The sequence below is a fragment of the Pygocentrus nattereri genome, chromosome 2 (assembly GCF_015220715.1).
Source record: "Pygocentrus nattereri isolate fPygNat1 chromosome 2, fPygNat1.pri, whole genome shotgun sequence".
NCBI classification, from domain to species: Eukaryota; Metazoa; Chordata; class Actinopteri; order Characiformes; family Serrasalmidae; genus Pygocentrus; species Pygocentrus nattereri.
Window position 1 is genome coordinate 21052978 of NC_051212.1, and position 15808 is coordinate 21068785.

The following is a 15808-nucleotide window of genomic DNA, read 5'->3' on the forward strand; positions in this document are numbered from 1 at the left end:
ATTTCTAATGTAAACTCTCAGTCACCTGTCAAAGCTTTTAAAAAGTTTAAGATTAACTTCTGTAGTTTCTTTCCCTCAGGCCTCACTTCTGCTGATCAAAGATCATTTTACCTACTTTAGGTAAAATATATGTGAGCTCAGCTGTTTGTCATTTTAATATAATTTACTTGGCTTTCTGATTTTTAGAATAGAGTGCTGGAGGAACGTTTTCTGGGTGTAAAGGAGAGAGAGAGAGAGAGAGAGAGAGAGAGAGAGAGAGAGAGAGAGACTCAAAGGTTTCCAATGTGTTTTTGTTTGTATGTTTGTTTTCATCAGATACTACAGAGGAAGAGAAATGTTTATTGTAAGTCAGCTCTGTAGGTTCCTCCATTGTCAGGTTTCTTCTTTACATCAGCACACAAAAACTAACGGGCAGAATCAAACTTCCAAATCACAGTGTTTGATATTAAAACACTTTGAAATGTTTACGAGCAATTCCCTTTTTGAATACATGAAGATTCAATACCATTTCACGTTTCTATTAACCCTTTAAGATGAAAATCAGATTATAAGTCATAAATCCAGAGTTATCAAGAAAATAAGAATGTGTTGAAACTCTTGTTTCTGTATACTGCACCTTTTTCTGTTTTCCTTTTTTAAATAAAGGAGTTTAAATTTGCATGTAAACATGTTTGAAACACACCATTCACTACCCTTTTTTTTTACTTTTACATTTTTTGAACATTTTAAAAACTTAACATTGTGTTAACAATGCCCTTAACACTGTAGTAACATTTCAAGACAGATGAACCAAAACTGTACAAAATTACTTGGGAAAAATCCTGTTACACTGACGTCTATTACAAGTTCCTACTCCTGTAAAGCTATCATTTTGGAGATGTATGGTTTTGTTCCACAGTCACAGGTAACCATAACCAACACATTTATTTAGATCCATCTTCCTATTCAGCCTATAGCTGTTTCGTGCTGCCCATTCATACTGAAGTTATAAAGGGTGTTTTAACTCTTGAGTACTTTTTGAATAAGGTACAATACAAGACAGCCAGTCAGACGTTGTGTACATATTTCAGTCTTAAAAGCACAGTAAGAAAAACAGCCTTTTTAATTCTAAAGGACAAAGACAAGCAAGAGAGATGAAAGATATGAGTCTTTTACTCTTAATAATTACATCTAAATCTTACACAGTATATCTACTGAAAAATATAGGAGATATACCTAGTAGTATTTGTGTAGAATATTTCACTAATAACACTAGTCAAAGAGTTACAGTTTAATAAAGATTTACACTAAAAAGAAACTGAATATGGCAAATATTCTCAAAAACAGAATAGACATACACTACACTAGTGTACCTAAAGATATTTAACCTATATTTGACAGGTTTTACAATGAAAAGAGGATTTAGAAAAGTGTCAGATTTTTGAGAAGTTATTGAATATGACATTATACATACCTCACTGAAGATGAAGCTGTATATGCTTCCCATGTTTGTGAATAGTCTCTTTCTGCCAGGCGTCCTGCTTCTTAACTGCTTAGCAATTACTTTGGTTAGTTCAGGTATTTATATGCTCGGAGTTTCTTTCTTTCACTTTCTCTTGGATTTCCCCTAACGTTTCTGACTTCCTTGAAACATGCTTCAGTATACACATACAGTACTTTGGTGCAGTTGCTGTTTGCTTGGCAGGTGTTCAGTTAGTCTTGAGAAAGTTCATTCTTTTATAAGATTCTCATATCTGCCTCAAAATATTGCCATTGACAACTTAATCTGCTTATACTTGCACCACGGAGATGTGAAAACAACACTACATGTTTACATAGAAGTTGAGGTGTAGATCTAACCTTAATGTCGTGCTGATCTAACTGGGGAAAGCTGGGGATTTTTCCCAATGATTTGTCAGTGCCTTCAGTCTGTAAATAGACTTTATGTGGGTTAGTGTCCCCTAGATGAACATGCTTTTGCACTCCTACTTGAAAAGTACATATTTGCAGAGGGTGGACTCAAGCAATCTGGCCAAGTTATTTCATGTATAAGCCAAATGCAATGTTTTTCAATGTCACTTACTCATTTAATTTATAAAATTACTATAAACTAAACTTTACCAAATAAATTGGTATGTGAATAAGAAAAAAACAGAATAATATGACATGCAAATAATTAATCCCTATTATTTGAAAAGACAACATATCAAATGCTGAAACAGAAATTTTTGAAGTTTTTTTGAAAAATAAATGCCAAAAACATTTTAAAGAATGATGTACATTTTGTGGCAGCTGGAGAAATTCAGTGTGGTTTGGTTCTGCTTCTCTGTTGGAGAAGGTCATTTGGTCAACGGAGAGGATCTGCCCTCCATCAAGGACTTCTACAGATCCCACAAGAGACTGTATCCAGTTCTATCCTCACCTCACTTGGTTCTGGTAAACAACTAGTTTTGTACTGGTGTAGAGTCACCCCCATAAAACAGCGATCTCTAGGTGATCTTGAACCGCCAACCTTTTGGTTATGGACCCTTGGACCCAGTTTCGAGCAGAATTTTAAAGCTGGTCAGGAATCATATAAAAAAAAACACTCAGGGAACTTGTCTTTGGGATACGCGCTACATTTTCATTAGGTTTGTAAACAGAGGTGGGCGGTAAAAACTTTGACGGCTTGGTATTTCTCTGAGTATTTTAATTGTGTGTTTACTTCTGCTGAAGACACACCCTTCATGGTACCAACCAGGTGACAAAAGGAGCAGCAACCCAGTGGCAGTTCAGTACCATTTTCTCAGACAGTGTAAGTAGCTTTTTTTTTACTTATAATTATTTCTAGATTTTCACCAGAGTAACAAAAACGCATTTACTTGAGTGTGGGCTTGGGCTACTCTGTGATTTTTTGAATATTTGTTTGACTGTCCCTTGGCTTCACGGTCTCATCAGTTGTCTTTAATGAGTTCATTTGCGGTGTCATGGGCAGCATTTAAAGCACGTACAGCTACACCACACATACTATTCTAACGAGCGCACTTCTAACTGTGGTTTACAGACTTTGACAATAGTTTTAGCTCACTAGTGTGGGATTTTGCACGCAGCCATCATGAGCCCACCTGTTTTACCCAAACTGGGCCCCGAGGTTTCTACGAAGCATTTCAGATGTTGCATGAAGAGCTTCCCAGAAAGGCCGTTACCGCCGTTACCGAGGTGCACGGGTCCTGGTGTTGTCCCGATTGCTGTAGGTTTCGCGGTGTTTAGTTGATGCCTGAGGGACTGAAAGGGAGTAACGATGCGTGAATTTGATAGGACATTTAAGAACTGTTGATTTGGACTATTTAAAAAGTCATTATATGGTGTAGTATTTCGATTGGTGTGTATTTTACACCGTTTCAAAGCTCGCCTGAAGCCTGACGGGAAAGAAACATCAGCCGCCATTTCTCAGCGGTGAAGACTGTGGTCATGAGTTTAACGCGTTTAAAGTGTCGTGGCGTTTATATGTTCAGAACTCTTTAGCTATAATATGTAGTTAGGTTAGTATACGATCCTTTGTTTTTGTAAAGGTAGTAATACCAGTGTCTGCATTTTCAAGCCGTTTCTCGCCGAAAGCTTGTTTGACCGTGATGGCGAGAGAGACGGCAACCGCCGTAGCGGTGAGGAAGCATTCACGGCGTAAAGGAAAGTTTCTGCTTCCTCTTAATAGCAAGTCTGAGTATCGTGGCGTTTAGATGTTGAAAGCTCAAGATGTGGTGTACGGTTTTTATTATTGCTTCAGTGAGAGTTGAAGTAACGGTAGCTAGTAAACCAGTGTGGACTCTTGGTGAACCGTTGCTTGGCTACGTGCAGCTGGCCTGATCATGATGGGGAGAGGCGGCACCCATTTCTCACGGCGGTAAAGTCCTAGTTTTGCAGCTTTTTGCGGTAACGTTATCGTGGCGTTTAGTTTCATATGAGAGGTAAATAACGTTAGCTAGTCGAGTTAATATGTAACGTTACTCGCTACTTGCTCGCTAACCGTTGTTTGCCTGTAGCTAACGTTAGCTCGAGCCTGATGTTGGGAGCGAGCAGCAGCCGTTATGTGCGGCGGTGAGGAAGGATATTAAAATAACTAGGCTGCTTTTTGCAAATTATTTAAATAACATGTGTTTAGTTATTGAAAATGAATTGGAGATGTCCATCTTTGTTTTAAATTAAGTTACTAGCTAAATCGAAATGGCACTTGCTAGCTGTTGTAGCCGGAGTTTGAGGCAGAGAGCGGCAGTTGTTTGCAATCTTGAGGACAAATACGGAAGATATAACTTCAAACTTTTCCTATACAAAACAGCAAAACGTGCCTTATGTTTAATGCTAATATTATAGTGTTTACGTTACATCGTGTTGCATACATTCAAGCTGAAAACAGAAAGGTGAGCTTCCACTTTAGGCCAGTGCCTCAGCTTGGTTGGCCAAGTAGAGGTGGGCGATAAGGGTCGACAGCCCGTTTCACGTTACACCAAACTTCAGGTGTAGCCATACCGGACACAATAGGGTAGCGATTCATATTCACAAGTTGACAATGTGGCGTCCATTAGCCTTACCATACACATTTGTGCATCTGATGTGAGTCCTGTGAGTATTCTCCGTTTTCTCAGCTGGTGACCAGTTGTACTGCCTTGTTGAAATTTCCTTCAGTCGTGCGTATTCATAGGTAGCTCCATACATAAAACTCACGGTAGGATATTTCTATAGTTTAAATCGCCTTATAAAAAGTACGGCCAGCATTAATATTATGAAGCTCAGGTCTGTTTATTAGTTGCCAGCGTCCTGTTTGAATTTCCACCATTTAATGTGCAGCAAGCAAACTCAAAGGAGGCTGGTTGCAGGCATCAAATTCAAAATGAGTGAATATTTGCAAAAAACAATAAAGTTTATGCATTTGAGCATTAAATATCTTGTTTTTGTAGTGTATTCAATTGAATATAGGTTGAAAAGGATTTGCAAATCATTGTATTCTGTTTTATTTATGTTTTAGACAACGTCTCAACTTCATTGGAATTGGGGTTGTAGTAACATTAAGCTGCACAGCAGAGCCTGCCTTTTGTATGATGGTCATTTTTGTTCAAAATTCCCATATCTGTGCATCCCTAGCAAGTAATGGAAGAGGCATAATTATTTTTCCTGCACAATTTTGCAGAAATTTCAAACATTTATAGGCTTTGCCTACAGTCTAGGTCTGGGGTGTCCAGTCTTTTCCACAAAGGGATGGCTGCAGGTTTTCCTTTCAAACAAGCTGGAACATACCTGATTCCTTGCGTGACTGCAGCCCCACAGGTGTTTGTGGATAAAATTGGACACCCTGGACAAGATCACAGGTCATTCTGGTTTACATACGTGTACAGTCAGTAAAACACTGGATCATGGTATTTGAGATTGTGAACTGTGACAGTCAGCAGTAGGAGTGCGAGAATAAAATAGATTCTTAGATGGATCACGAGGCAGACATGAACAATTCTGAATTGATTAAAAAATGTCAAAAAATCTTTTTTCTAAATATTTAATTTATAACGTTATGTTGAGGCAACGCAAAAGGCGGAATCTGGAAGTGCAGCGCCCGGGCAGACTAAGGTGCACATAACAAAAACACAGCTGGATGAGCAAGAAATCCAACCGCCAGCCTCTGCATTAAAGCCAGGTTCGGTCAGGATTCACAGCCCAAATGTTAAGAAGATCCATTTTGTCCTTTCAACAAAAATCAAACCACTTTGGCAGCCAGGACATTTATTGTCCAGTATGTCTCAGTGTGTGATAATGTCCTAGTATAAGTTAGATTAAAAATGTAAACGAAAACTTACTTTGCTCTGCTTTAAGCTTTAGATCAGCTATAGCTGCTTTAGGTTCTGTCTCCACCAGAAAACTTTTCCTCTAAAGTAGATCAGTTTCTTTTAAAATGTCTCTCAACGTTTGACTGTTTTACGAGGCTGAAGTCGCTTCTTGAAGTCACTCCAGCTTCTTGTTTGAATTCTTCCGTTCCATCTTAAATTCTGACTGAGGCGCCAAATGTAAATGTGGCACCATTTAAGATGGAATGGGAAAATTTGAAAGAGAAGCGACTTCATCTTCGCAATTTTTTAGTGTTTGACAGTCTCTCGTTGCAGATTTGACTTGCCGACTACTACAGACTTAACTGCGCCGCTTATGAATGTGAATAACACATCGTTGCTAGGTGACCTGGAGCTTGAGTCTCAAAACAAAAATCTAAGTTATAAAATCACAAAAAACGGGCAGGATGGCTACAATGTGCTGTGTGGACATTTATTTCACTGCAACTGTGCATTTTGTTGCAGATGAGTAGCAGCACCGTCTCACTTTTTTGTAGATGAAAGTAAGTCAGGATTTTTTACTGGGAGACTTGAGCAGCTTTTTATAAACGATTTAACATGGCTTGTGTGGTACTTGAGTTAATTCAGCTTGACTCTCTATAAACTGTATTCGTTAACATGCTTTAAAAGTAAACTTGAATTTCTCTGTTTTTAGCATGATATCAATCAGTGTGGAGGATCTTTAAGGTAGTGCCTGCTCTTCTGGAGAACTATTTGAGACATCACTGGTGACTTTCCTGGCGACATTTGTAGTGACGTACTGGTCGGATGAAGTACAACAAGGAACGTAAGTGAAATGAAGGGAAAATTGAAGCATTTTTGGTAAGTGACACAAGCTAGTACAGAGGACACCAGTATTGTTTATGTTAACGGTAGTTTGTCAACCATTTTCCATGCATGTTATCACTTACTGTTTACAATTAGCAATTACTGAGACATAATGAAAAGACCTGCGTCCCTGGGTGGGCTCGAACCACCAACCTTTCGGTTAACAGCCGAACGCGCTAACCGATTGCGCCACAGAGACGATGTATTGGTAGTGTTCTTGTGGGAATATCAATGTGATGGAAAATGTCATTATGAGGTTTCTGTAGAAAGTGTTAGAAAATGTATGTATTTACAAACCACCTTAGAAGTGCGGGTGTATATAATGAAAAACAGCCACGTCCCTGGGTGGGCTCGAACCACCAACCTTTCGGTTAACAGCCGAACGCGCTAACCGATTGCGCCACAGAGACTGGGGTGTTAAAATGGCCTTTTAGAAAGCCACTTAAGTGTACAGACACTACCAGCCAGCAGGTAAATCTATATTCTGAAACGCATAGGAGTGAAGTCAAATATTAATTTGTATTTGTGAAGTTATTGTTCTTTGTCTTTCCTGATGAAGCTGTGGATATTGGGTTTTCAGTATGTATTGTAGGGGAGTAGGCAGTTCTGACTTTCCACGATTTTAGCTGAATTTACCCTTACATTACCCCCTTCGTTTAACCACTTCGAGTGGGCCTGATAGCGGCGCCGCTAAAGTAGTTAGCTTAGCCTAGAGCAGCTCGTTAGCTACGCTGATTACTTTAACGCTGACGTCGCGTTATTAGCGCTGGGCGTTTAAAATTTGTACAACATTGTTTTACACGCATTAATAAAAGATATTATTACTTACTTGTGCCAATATTAACATTTCAGGAAATCATCATCTTTAGAAGACGGAGAAGACGCGTCTCTCCCCAACACCGCCCCTCAGCTCATCAGCTCACACCCTGTCCAATCATGATAAAACAAGAATCAAAAGTAAGTGACATGGACCTGATTGTCATTAGGAAACGAATCATTTTGGGTTGTCTTTTTATTAGTGCAACTATTCTTTTTTTTTTTTTTACAGGCACATGGATATTACAGCCAGCTGTTTTGGATCTCTACTCTCCAGGGTTGTATATCTCCAGGACTGGGTCCTGCAATAAACCAAACAGTGCCTGTATGTACTATGTGTGTAATCTTTAGTAGTTTTAATTAAATCATAGCTTCATTAATAGCTTTTTTGATTGTCTGAAAATGATTCACAGTTGGCTAGTGTCCTGACTGGACTCGACTCGTTCTAATATGACAAACATGATATAAATCAATTGGTGCTCTCTAAGATTAAGTCTTTATATTACTACAGTCTATTTTTATAGAGCAAGGCGTATTGATTCAGTCTTCCTCAAGGAAACCTTGTTCTTATGCACCTTAGAGTAGGGGTCACCAACATGGTCTGTCAATCTGTCGTTCCTTTTGGTTTATGTGTGTATAAAAACATGACATGTCAAAATGAAAGAAGCACAGAGCAAGAACACCAATCAGGGCCCAGCACACACTTTGTATTGAGCTTGTTTTGACCTGTTGGTCATACCGACCCAGTGCAAGCACACGGTTCAACGTCAGCACAGCAGCGTAAAATTTTGGGAGAGTCTATTCAACATAAATGATGGAACTAACCTAAGTAGTTGTGTTGCTAATGTTGTTGTAATTCAACTCAAACACAGGAAAAGTGAGTTATACCTAGTGGTGGTAGCCAGACAAATTGTGCACATTCTGTCCTCTACTCACACATTCATCACCTCGAGGTCATTTCAGGGAGTACCTCCACACTCCAACAGTGTGGAGGCACATAGACTCGGCTCTGAAAAAATGGTGAGGAGTTGGCAGACCACCCCTGATGTAGCTGGGAGGTTCCGGTGGGTAAAACCATATGCAGGCAGATTTCATCACCCGTCCCCTCTTGAACAGACCAGTGTTGTCCCTGTAGATTTGAACAGCCCTCTTTTGGTGTCCTCTTTGAGCCAGGAAATGTCGGTAGATGGGATGTCATTGGGGTTTTCCCATAGATGCACCCAACCCTCTAGCTCCACTTGCAACATACATATACAAAACATTTGGTTATTATTGTGTACAAAATAATTTTAAAACATGTAATTGCCCCCCCCCCAAAAAAAAAAACTAAAGTAAAACAAACTGTTCTGATTTACACTTTTTGTATATAATGTGAATAGCATTTGCAGGGGTGTCACTGCAAATTGATTCCACAGGATAATCATGGCCCTGGGTTGTGGACAGGGACTCTGTATGCTGGCTAGTGGATGCGTCCTGTTTGGGCCAGACAGATGGCTCAGGCTGTTCTAGATGGACAGTGGACTTGGGCTGCTTGAGGCGGACAGCCACCTCAGGCTGTTTTGGCCAGACAGCGAATTCAGCCGGCTTGATCTTGGCCGTGGGCTGAGAACCCTGGGACTAGGCCTTGAGCGAGTCTAAGAATTTACCAAACAAAGCAGTTTTGTACTATAAATTTTTTAGAACCAGTTTGACGTCCATTAACTCTGTATCTTACTTACCTTCTATAGACTGGCTTGCAGCTGACAGTTCAGTGTCATCACCTGGCCATGACGTAGGATCAAATTTGGTGGTGCTTGTCTGCAGTTGCTGGAAAACAAATGCACCTGATTTCACTGGTCAAAGAAAAGACATGCAATGATGTGCTAACATCTTTTGTAAGGAAATGTGAGGATTTTTATTTGTTAAAAAAGGGCTGTTTAGTGTAATAATGTCCAGGTCTTTATTATTAAGCGAATTGTGAAATCATTTTTATTTTTTTTTTCCCATGTACCTTTTGAGACTTCATCTTGATGAGTAGTTTGGTACACAATCTGACACAATATGCATGCAGAAAACCTCGGGGGTTTTGTTCATGGGTTTTTGTTTTTATGCAAGTTTTGTTTTCTAATTTGATTTATGTATGACAATATTGCATCTTTTGATGTGTAAGAAAAATGTGTAGGCTTTTAATTTGTTTTCTCACAACTTGTGTGGTCTCTGTCAGCTCGAGAATTTCATGCACATGGACCAAAAGTAACGGGTGAGCATCTCTGGAGTTTTATGTGGCTGGAGGTTTTTTCTTTGTCAATTTCTTAAATGCACAAGGAGTGATAGCAGCAGTTGTTGTAATTTTGGCTTTATTTCAGATCATTTGGCTGTCCTGAGTTTAGTGCTCATTCAGATGCCCTAATATGAAACTGAAGAGAACGATATAGCTGCAAACGGCAGTGATACGGTTTTAGCCAGCTAGGCCTAACAAGGCCTGATATAGTTTGGGACTTATCTATAGAGAGAAGAAAAATGCAAGTAATTAAGAGCTTCTCAAAAGGCCTTCATTTGTCAGTGTCATTCGGAATTAATTCATAATTTCAAATGTGTTAAGTGGCATATGGCAGCCATATTGTTTGTATAAGTCAAGATTATTTGCTTATTATTGAGGTTCAGGCTCTTGTGAGTTTTTTGACACCAGTGGTGTGAGAATTGAGCGAAAACTCTGACTAGTTTGCAAAAATGTTTTGCACATTTTCAGTTTTGTGAATATTCTAACTGGGCGGAGGAAAAAGTCCCAAATTACAGATTATTTTGTTTGGACTGAAGGGATCGGTGTCTAAAAATTTTACTTTCGAAGTTAAAAGGTCGAACGTGCTGTGCAACTGCATCCCTTTTATGCCAACTGGGCTTATTTCAGCACATGAGTAGTGGGAAAGAGTACCATCTGTTGACGAAGTTTCATGACCTACAGTTTGGTTTGGCCAGGTTATTGTAGGGAAGAATCATCATAACAAGAAATACAGCGGTGAGCAGCAATAAGTGGATTCAAGTATGTATGAGGAGTATGACCCCTTTTGCAGTTTAAACCAATTGGGCTTAAGAAGGAATATCACTGTTTGGGCCTTATTTATAGGCAGAGAAAATGAAACTGAAAGGAAGTCAGCTTATCAAAAGGCCATGTGTTGTCAAACAGTGGGCAGTGCAATTTAAATATGTTTACATTCATTTCTGCTGGTCAAAGGTTTGTAGAAGATGCAGGAATACATCGACATAGATGTCAAAACTACAAAATTTAATGGCAAAATTTCTCATGGTTGTGTTTGCGAAGTGTTTTGGTTCTCCATATTTAACCTCTTTAGTATGTATGCCATAATGAGGCCCAGTGCCACCCATAGGGGGGCCCGTTTGGCATAGAGCAGCCAAGTGAAAGTGGGTGACATGGTAGCCTGAATCTGATGGCATTGATTGTTTATCTGTGGACTTTGTAATAATATTGTGATTTTGTGCTAAAGCCACCCCACCTGAAGAAACTTGGCAGACACCACCAGAATGTATTTATTTGACAAGCCTATGAAGTTTTGAGATGATTGAACCAAGGACTGATAAATTTGAAGCAATTGAAGCTAGCAATGTCATGGCTACAGTGATTATTTGATGGAGCAACACCATGTTAAGTAATAAAGGCTTTTTTTTTCCCAAAATGATTTACCTAGAGAGGCCTGAGTATTTCTAGACCAGTTGAGATGAAAATCCAAAGAGTACTTGTAAAAGAATAATTAAGAAAGTATTGTATTATTGTGACTTGATATCTACTTTGTCAAGTAGTTACTAGTTGCAGAAATTTCAGCCTGATTGGATTTACAGATTGCGGTATTTAAGTTACAGTGCCCCACAATTGATATTCATATTGAGGAGTACATTCAGAGGTAGCCTATTAAGTTTCAAAATTTGATGAAGCATTGAGTTATGGAATTTTTGAACTTATGAATTATTTCACATGTGTTCATTGGCATATGGCAGCCATATTGTTTATAAAAGTGAAGATTTTTGATAGTTATTGAGGTTCAGGCTTTTCTGAGTGTGTTTTGACACTAGTTGTGTGGGAATTGAGCAAAAACCCTATGATTAGTTGGCAAAAGTAAGTTTTGTATATTATGCAATTTTGAATCTTATTTCATGTGCCTGAGTAATGTGAGAAAGTACGATCTGTTGAAGTTTCTTGTCTCTGGGATCTACTATTTGGTTTGGCCAGATATTTGTAGAGAATAAGGTGAATAAAAAGAAATATCTGCTGGCAGCAATAAGCGGGTTCAAATACGCATCAGCAGTCCTTTTACAGTTTAAACCAGTTAGGCCTAACTTGGGCCTAAGGATGCCTATAAATAAAACCCGAGCAGTGTTCGGCCGAGAGAAATGAACAGACAGGATGGACATAAACAATGGACAGAGTGTTTTAAACATGTTCACGTTCATTTGTACTGATCATTAAAGGTTTGTATAAGAGGCAAGAAATTGACAATATAGAGGTCAAAACTGCATGATTTTGTGGTAAAATTTCCCAAAAGTGGGTTGGGTTTTCCATATTTAACCCTTTAGCGTGTATGCCCAGGGCATCCGTAAGCGGGCCTGTTTGGCATAGAGAAGCTAAGTGAAAGATTCGAGTTTTGTCATATGTACAGCAGAACAGGCAGTTACACTGTACAATGAAATTCTTACTTTGCTGTTCCTCCATTCACCCAATATAATCTTAAGAGAATAGAGAAAAAAATAAGAATAACTCTAAAAGCAATAGTAAAAATGTGCAGTATGTGCAAAGTTGAAATAAAATTAGTTGCATGTGGAAATATGTAGAGCAGTTGTTCATAAAGTGCATCAAGTAACCGATGTGAACAGTAATGTTCTGTGCAAGGTATAGATGTAAACAGTATTGTTCTAACAGCAGCAGTAGTAGTATAGGTAAGGTGCAGTTATTGAGTGCAAGGTTGGTCAAAGTTAAACCAGTTCAGGATGGGGGGGGGTAGTAGAGCCTTTCTGTCCTGAGCAGTAGAGTTTCCATACCAGACCGTGATGGAGTCGGTAAGAACACTCCTCGCGATTGTACACCTGTAGAAGGTGCTGAGAATTTTGGCTGGCATGCCAAATTTCCTCAGTCTTCTCAGAAAGTACAGTCGCTGCTGGGACTTCCTGATGTGTGTTGCGAGACCAGGTGAGATCCTCACTGATGTGCATGCTGAGGAATTTGAAGGTTTTCACCCTCTGCACCTCAGTCTCACCAATGTACATGGGTGTGTGCAGCTTAAGCTTCCTCCATGGATCAACAATCATTTCCTTGGTCTTGTCTGCATTCAGGGAAAGATTATGACACCAGGCCACCAGCTCAGCCACCTCCTTTCTGTACGCTGTCTCGTCCCCACCAGTGATCATTCCAACGACTGTAGTATCATGAGCAAACTTTATGCTGGTGCTGTTCTGGGAGGCCACACAGTCATAAGTGAAGTGTGTACAGAAGGGGGCTCGGTACACAGCCCTGGGGGACCCCTGTGTTCACTGTTCTTGTGCTGGATGTGCGGCTGCTGGCTCTGACTGACTGGGGACTACCTGTTAGAAAGTTCAGCACCCAGGTACAGAGGGCGGGTGTCAGTCCAAGGGTGAGGAGCTTTTCTGAAAAGTTGGTTTAGGATGACCATGTTAAATGCTGAGCTGTAGTCAATGAAAAGCATTCTGATATACGTGTTCTTGCTCTCCAGGTGTGTGGGGGCTGTGTGGAGGGCAGCGTTCACTGCGTCGTCTGTGGGCTTGTTCCGACGGTATGCAAACTGAAGAGGGACTCTAGTGTTTGGAATGGTCTCCTGGATGTGAGTCTTAGAATATATCTAAAGCAATACATGAAAATGGGCCGAAGATGCAGTGCATTTACTGCAACAAACTATTCTGCCATGCTGAAATACAGGACCATGTGGACCAGTGCAGCTTGTAAGAGACTGTCATTACATATACAGTATCTTTTTGTCCAGAGGCCAAATTCATCAAAGTGTCTTAAGAAAAAAATGACATTTATATTTCATATACCTTTTTAAGAATTTTCTTAACTATTTTCTTAAGTGTCATTCTAAGAGCAAGTGGTATTCGAGAAAATGTTCTTAAATGTTTTCTAAATATTATGACAGCCTCAGGTTAGTGCCTACATTTATCACAGACATTGCCTCTGCTACTCCTGCCCATCCTGTTTCTTCCACCATTACCTTTAGTTGTAGTTTGCTAAAAAAATGTATCAACTATTGGTTTGATGTTTTTCCTACATTTTGCTCCCCTTACATGGTAAAATGCAATGTAGCCCACATAAGAAAACAATGAAGATTTTTCTTTTATTGAGAAAATAATGAAGATTATCTTAAGAGAATACTTGAGATTATTATTTTTATTTTTAACAGTTGCATTTAAGGCCTCATTCATCAACTGTTCTTTAGCAGAAATTTCTTCTTAAATCCACTTATGCAGCTTTGACAAAGATTCTGATATTCACCAATGTTTTCTTATTTGGGATTTCTTTTTAGGGAAGAACAGAATACACACTCGTACAAAAGTGCAAACAATTCTGTGGGTTAAGAACGCATCATAAATCTGTCAACTTTTACTTGTATTTCAAAAACAAATTAAAGAAAAAAAGTAGGAAGATGTTGGGGAATGAAAGTCCCTCTCTTATGAACTTCTAAGTGTTTGTTTTCCTAAAAAAATCTTAATTGTTTTCTTATGTGGGCTACGGTGCAGTTTACCACACATCATAAACAACGCATGAGAGATTTTGAATGAAACTTCATTTCTGTTTAGTTAATCCACTCAGAGGAGCAAAAGAGAGGAAAATCATCAAACCAGGCATTTAAAAATTTAGTAAACAAGAACTAGGTTATGGTGGAAAAAAACAGGGAAAAAGCCTCATTGGAAATTATGATAATTGAGTGGTGACAGATGAGGATGGGCAAGAGGAGCAGAGACTATGTCTGTAAATTTAGACTCTGACTTCGTCAGTTCTTACAGCCTAAGAAAGTATGGGTCTGTTAGAAGGTTGAAAAAACATTTAAGAATATAATAATTTCAAGAATACCATTTGTTCTTAGAATCTCTTAAGAAAATGGGTAAGAAAATAAAATAAGAATTCATAAGAGGTTATTTGAAGAGTAACAATTTTTCATAACTTTTTTTTCTTAAGAATGAAGTTCTGAAAAAAGACACTTTTTGACTCCGGCCTCCTGTCTGACAAACATGGTCCTGCGTAAAAATTAAACTTATATTTCAGGTCTGAAGAATATAGTAGCAGCAGACAGAAAAACGAACCAGGAGCAACAGCCGTTGGAAGTGAGACGCAGATTAGATAGCCAAGGACTACCCTCAGATGACCGAGGCAGGCACAGTCGTGTTTCGGCTTTGGACATCAGTGGAAGACGAAGTCCAGGAAGACATTGTGCAGCCCTGGAAGACGGTGGCAGCGACAATTCAGAGCGCCGTGGATCGGTCTTAGAGGCCAGAGGCAGGGGCAGTCTGGATAGTCATGGTTAGGACTCACATATTGGAAGTAACCAGAGTTTTGCTGATTGCACATATTTCTCTTCTCACTTCAAGTTTGCATTTTTTGTAGATTGGAAACTTGAACCAGACTTGAAGCTGATTTCACAAGAGATCCGCAAGAGAGAGAGAGAAATGCTGACGTTTTACAAAAGGCATATTTGCTGGGCTCCATTTTCAGTCATCCTCAGGGGTATGTACAGTCTGTGCTTTCACTCTAATAGACTAAATAGACTGTAATAGACTAAAAAAAGCAGCATGCACACTACAATGTCAGTACCATGTCCAAGGACCAAGGGCCACCACCCAAATAATCTATATTCAGTGGTGGTACTTTGGGGTCTCTCTTCAATAATAAATGGCTTGAAAGGGGGGCTGGTGTGTGTGGATATACGTGTATGTATGTACTTATATATGCATACATATGTATATGAATGCATGCATGCATATATATTGTGTGTGTCTGTATATATATATATATATATATATATATATATATATATATATATATATATATATATATATGTGTGTGTGTGTGTGTATATTATTATTATTATTATTATTATTATTATTATATAATCAATGCCTTCATCTTGCAGGAACTGCTGACACACTCAAGCCACATGAGGTCTAGCAATGTCCTGCATTAGGAGGAATCCAGGGCCAAACGCACCAGCATATGGTCTCACAAGGGGTCTGAGGATCTCATCTCGGTACCTAATGGCAGTCAGGCTACCTCTGGCGAGCACATGGAGGGCTGTGTGGCCCTCCAAAGAAATTCCACCCCACACCATTACTGACCCACTGCC

General features: G+C 39.3%; 2 non-coding genes across 2 annotated transcripts; both read right to left on the reverse strand.

The window, feature by feature from the left end:
• Positions 1 to 6778: 6778 nt before the first annotated feature.
• trnan-guu lies at positions 6779 to 6852 on the reverse strand. The gene has a single exon. It is a non-coding gene; the product is annotated as a tRNA-Asn (tRNA).
• A 137-nt stretch (positions 6853 to 6989) lies between these two features.
• Positions 6990 to 7063, reverse strand: trnan-guu. The gene has a single exon. It is a non-coding gene; the product is annotated as a tRNA-Asn (tRNA).
• Between the last annotated feature and the right edge of the window lie 8745 nt (positions 7064 to 15808).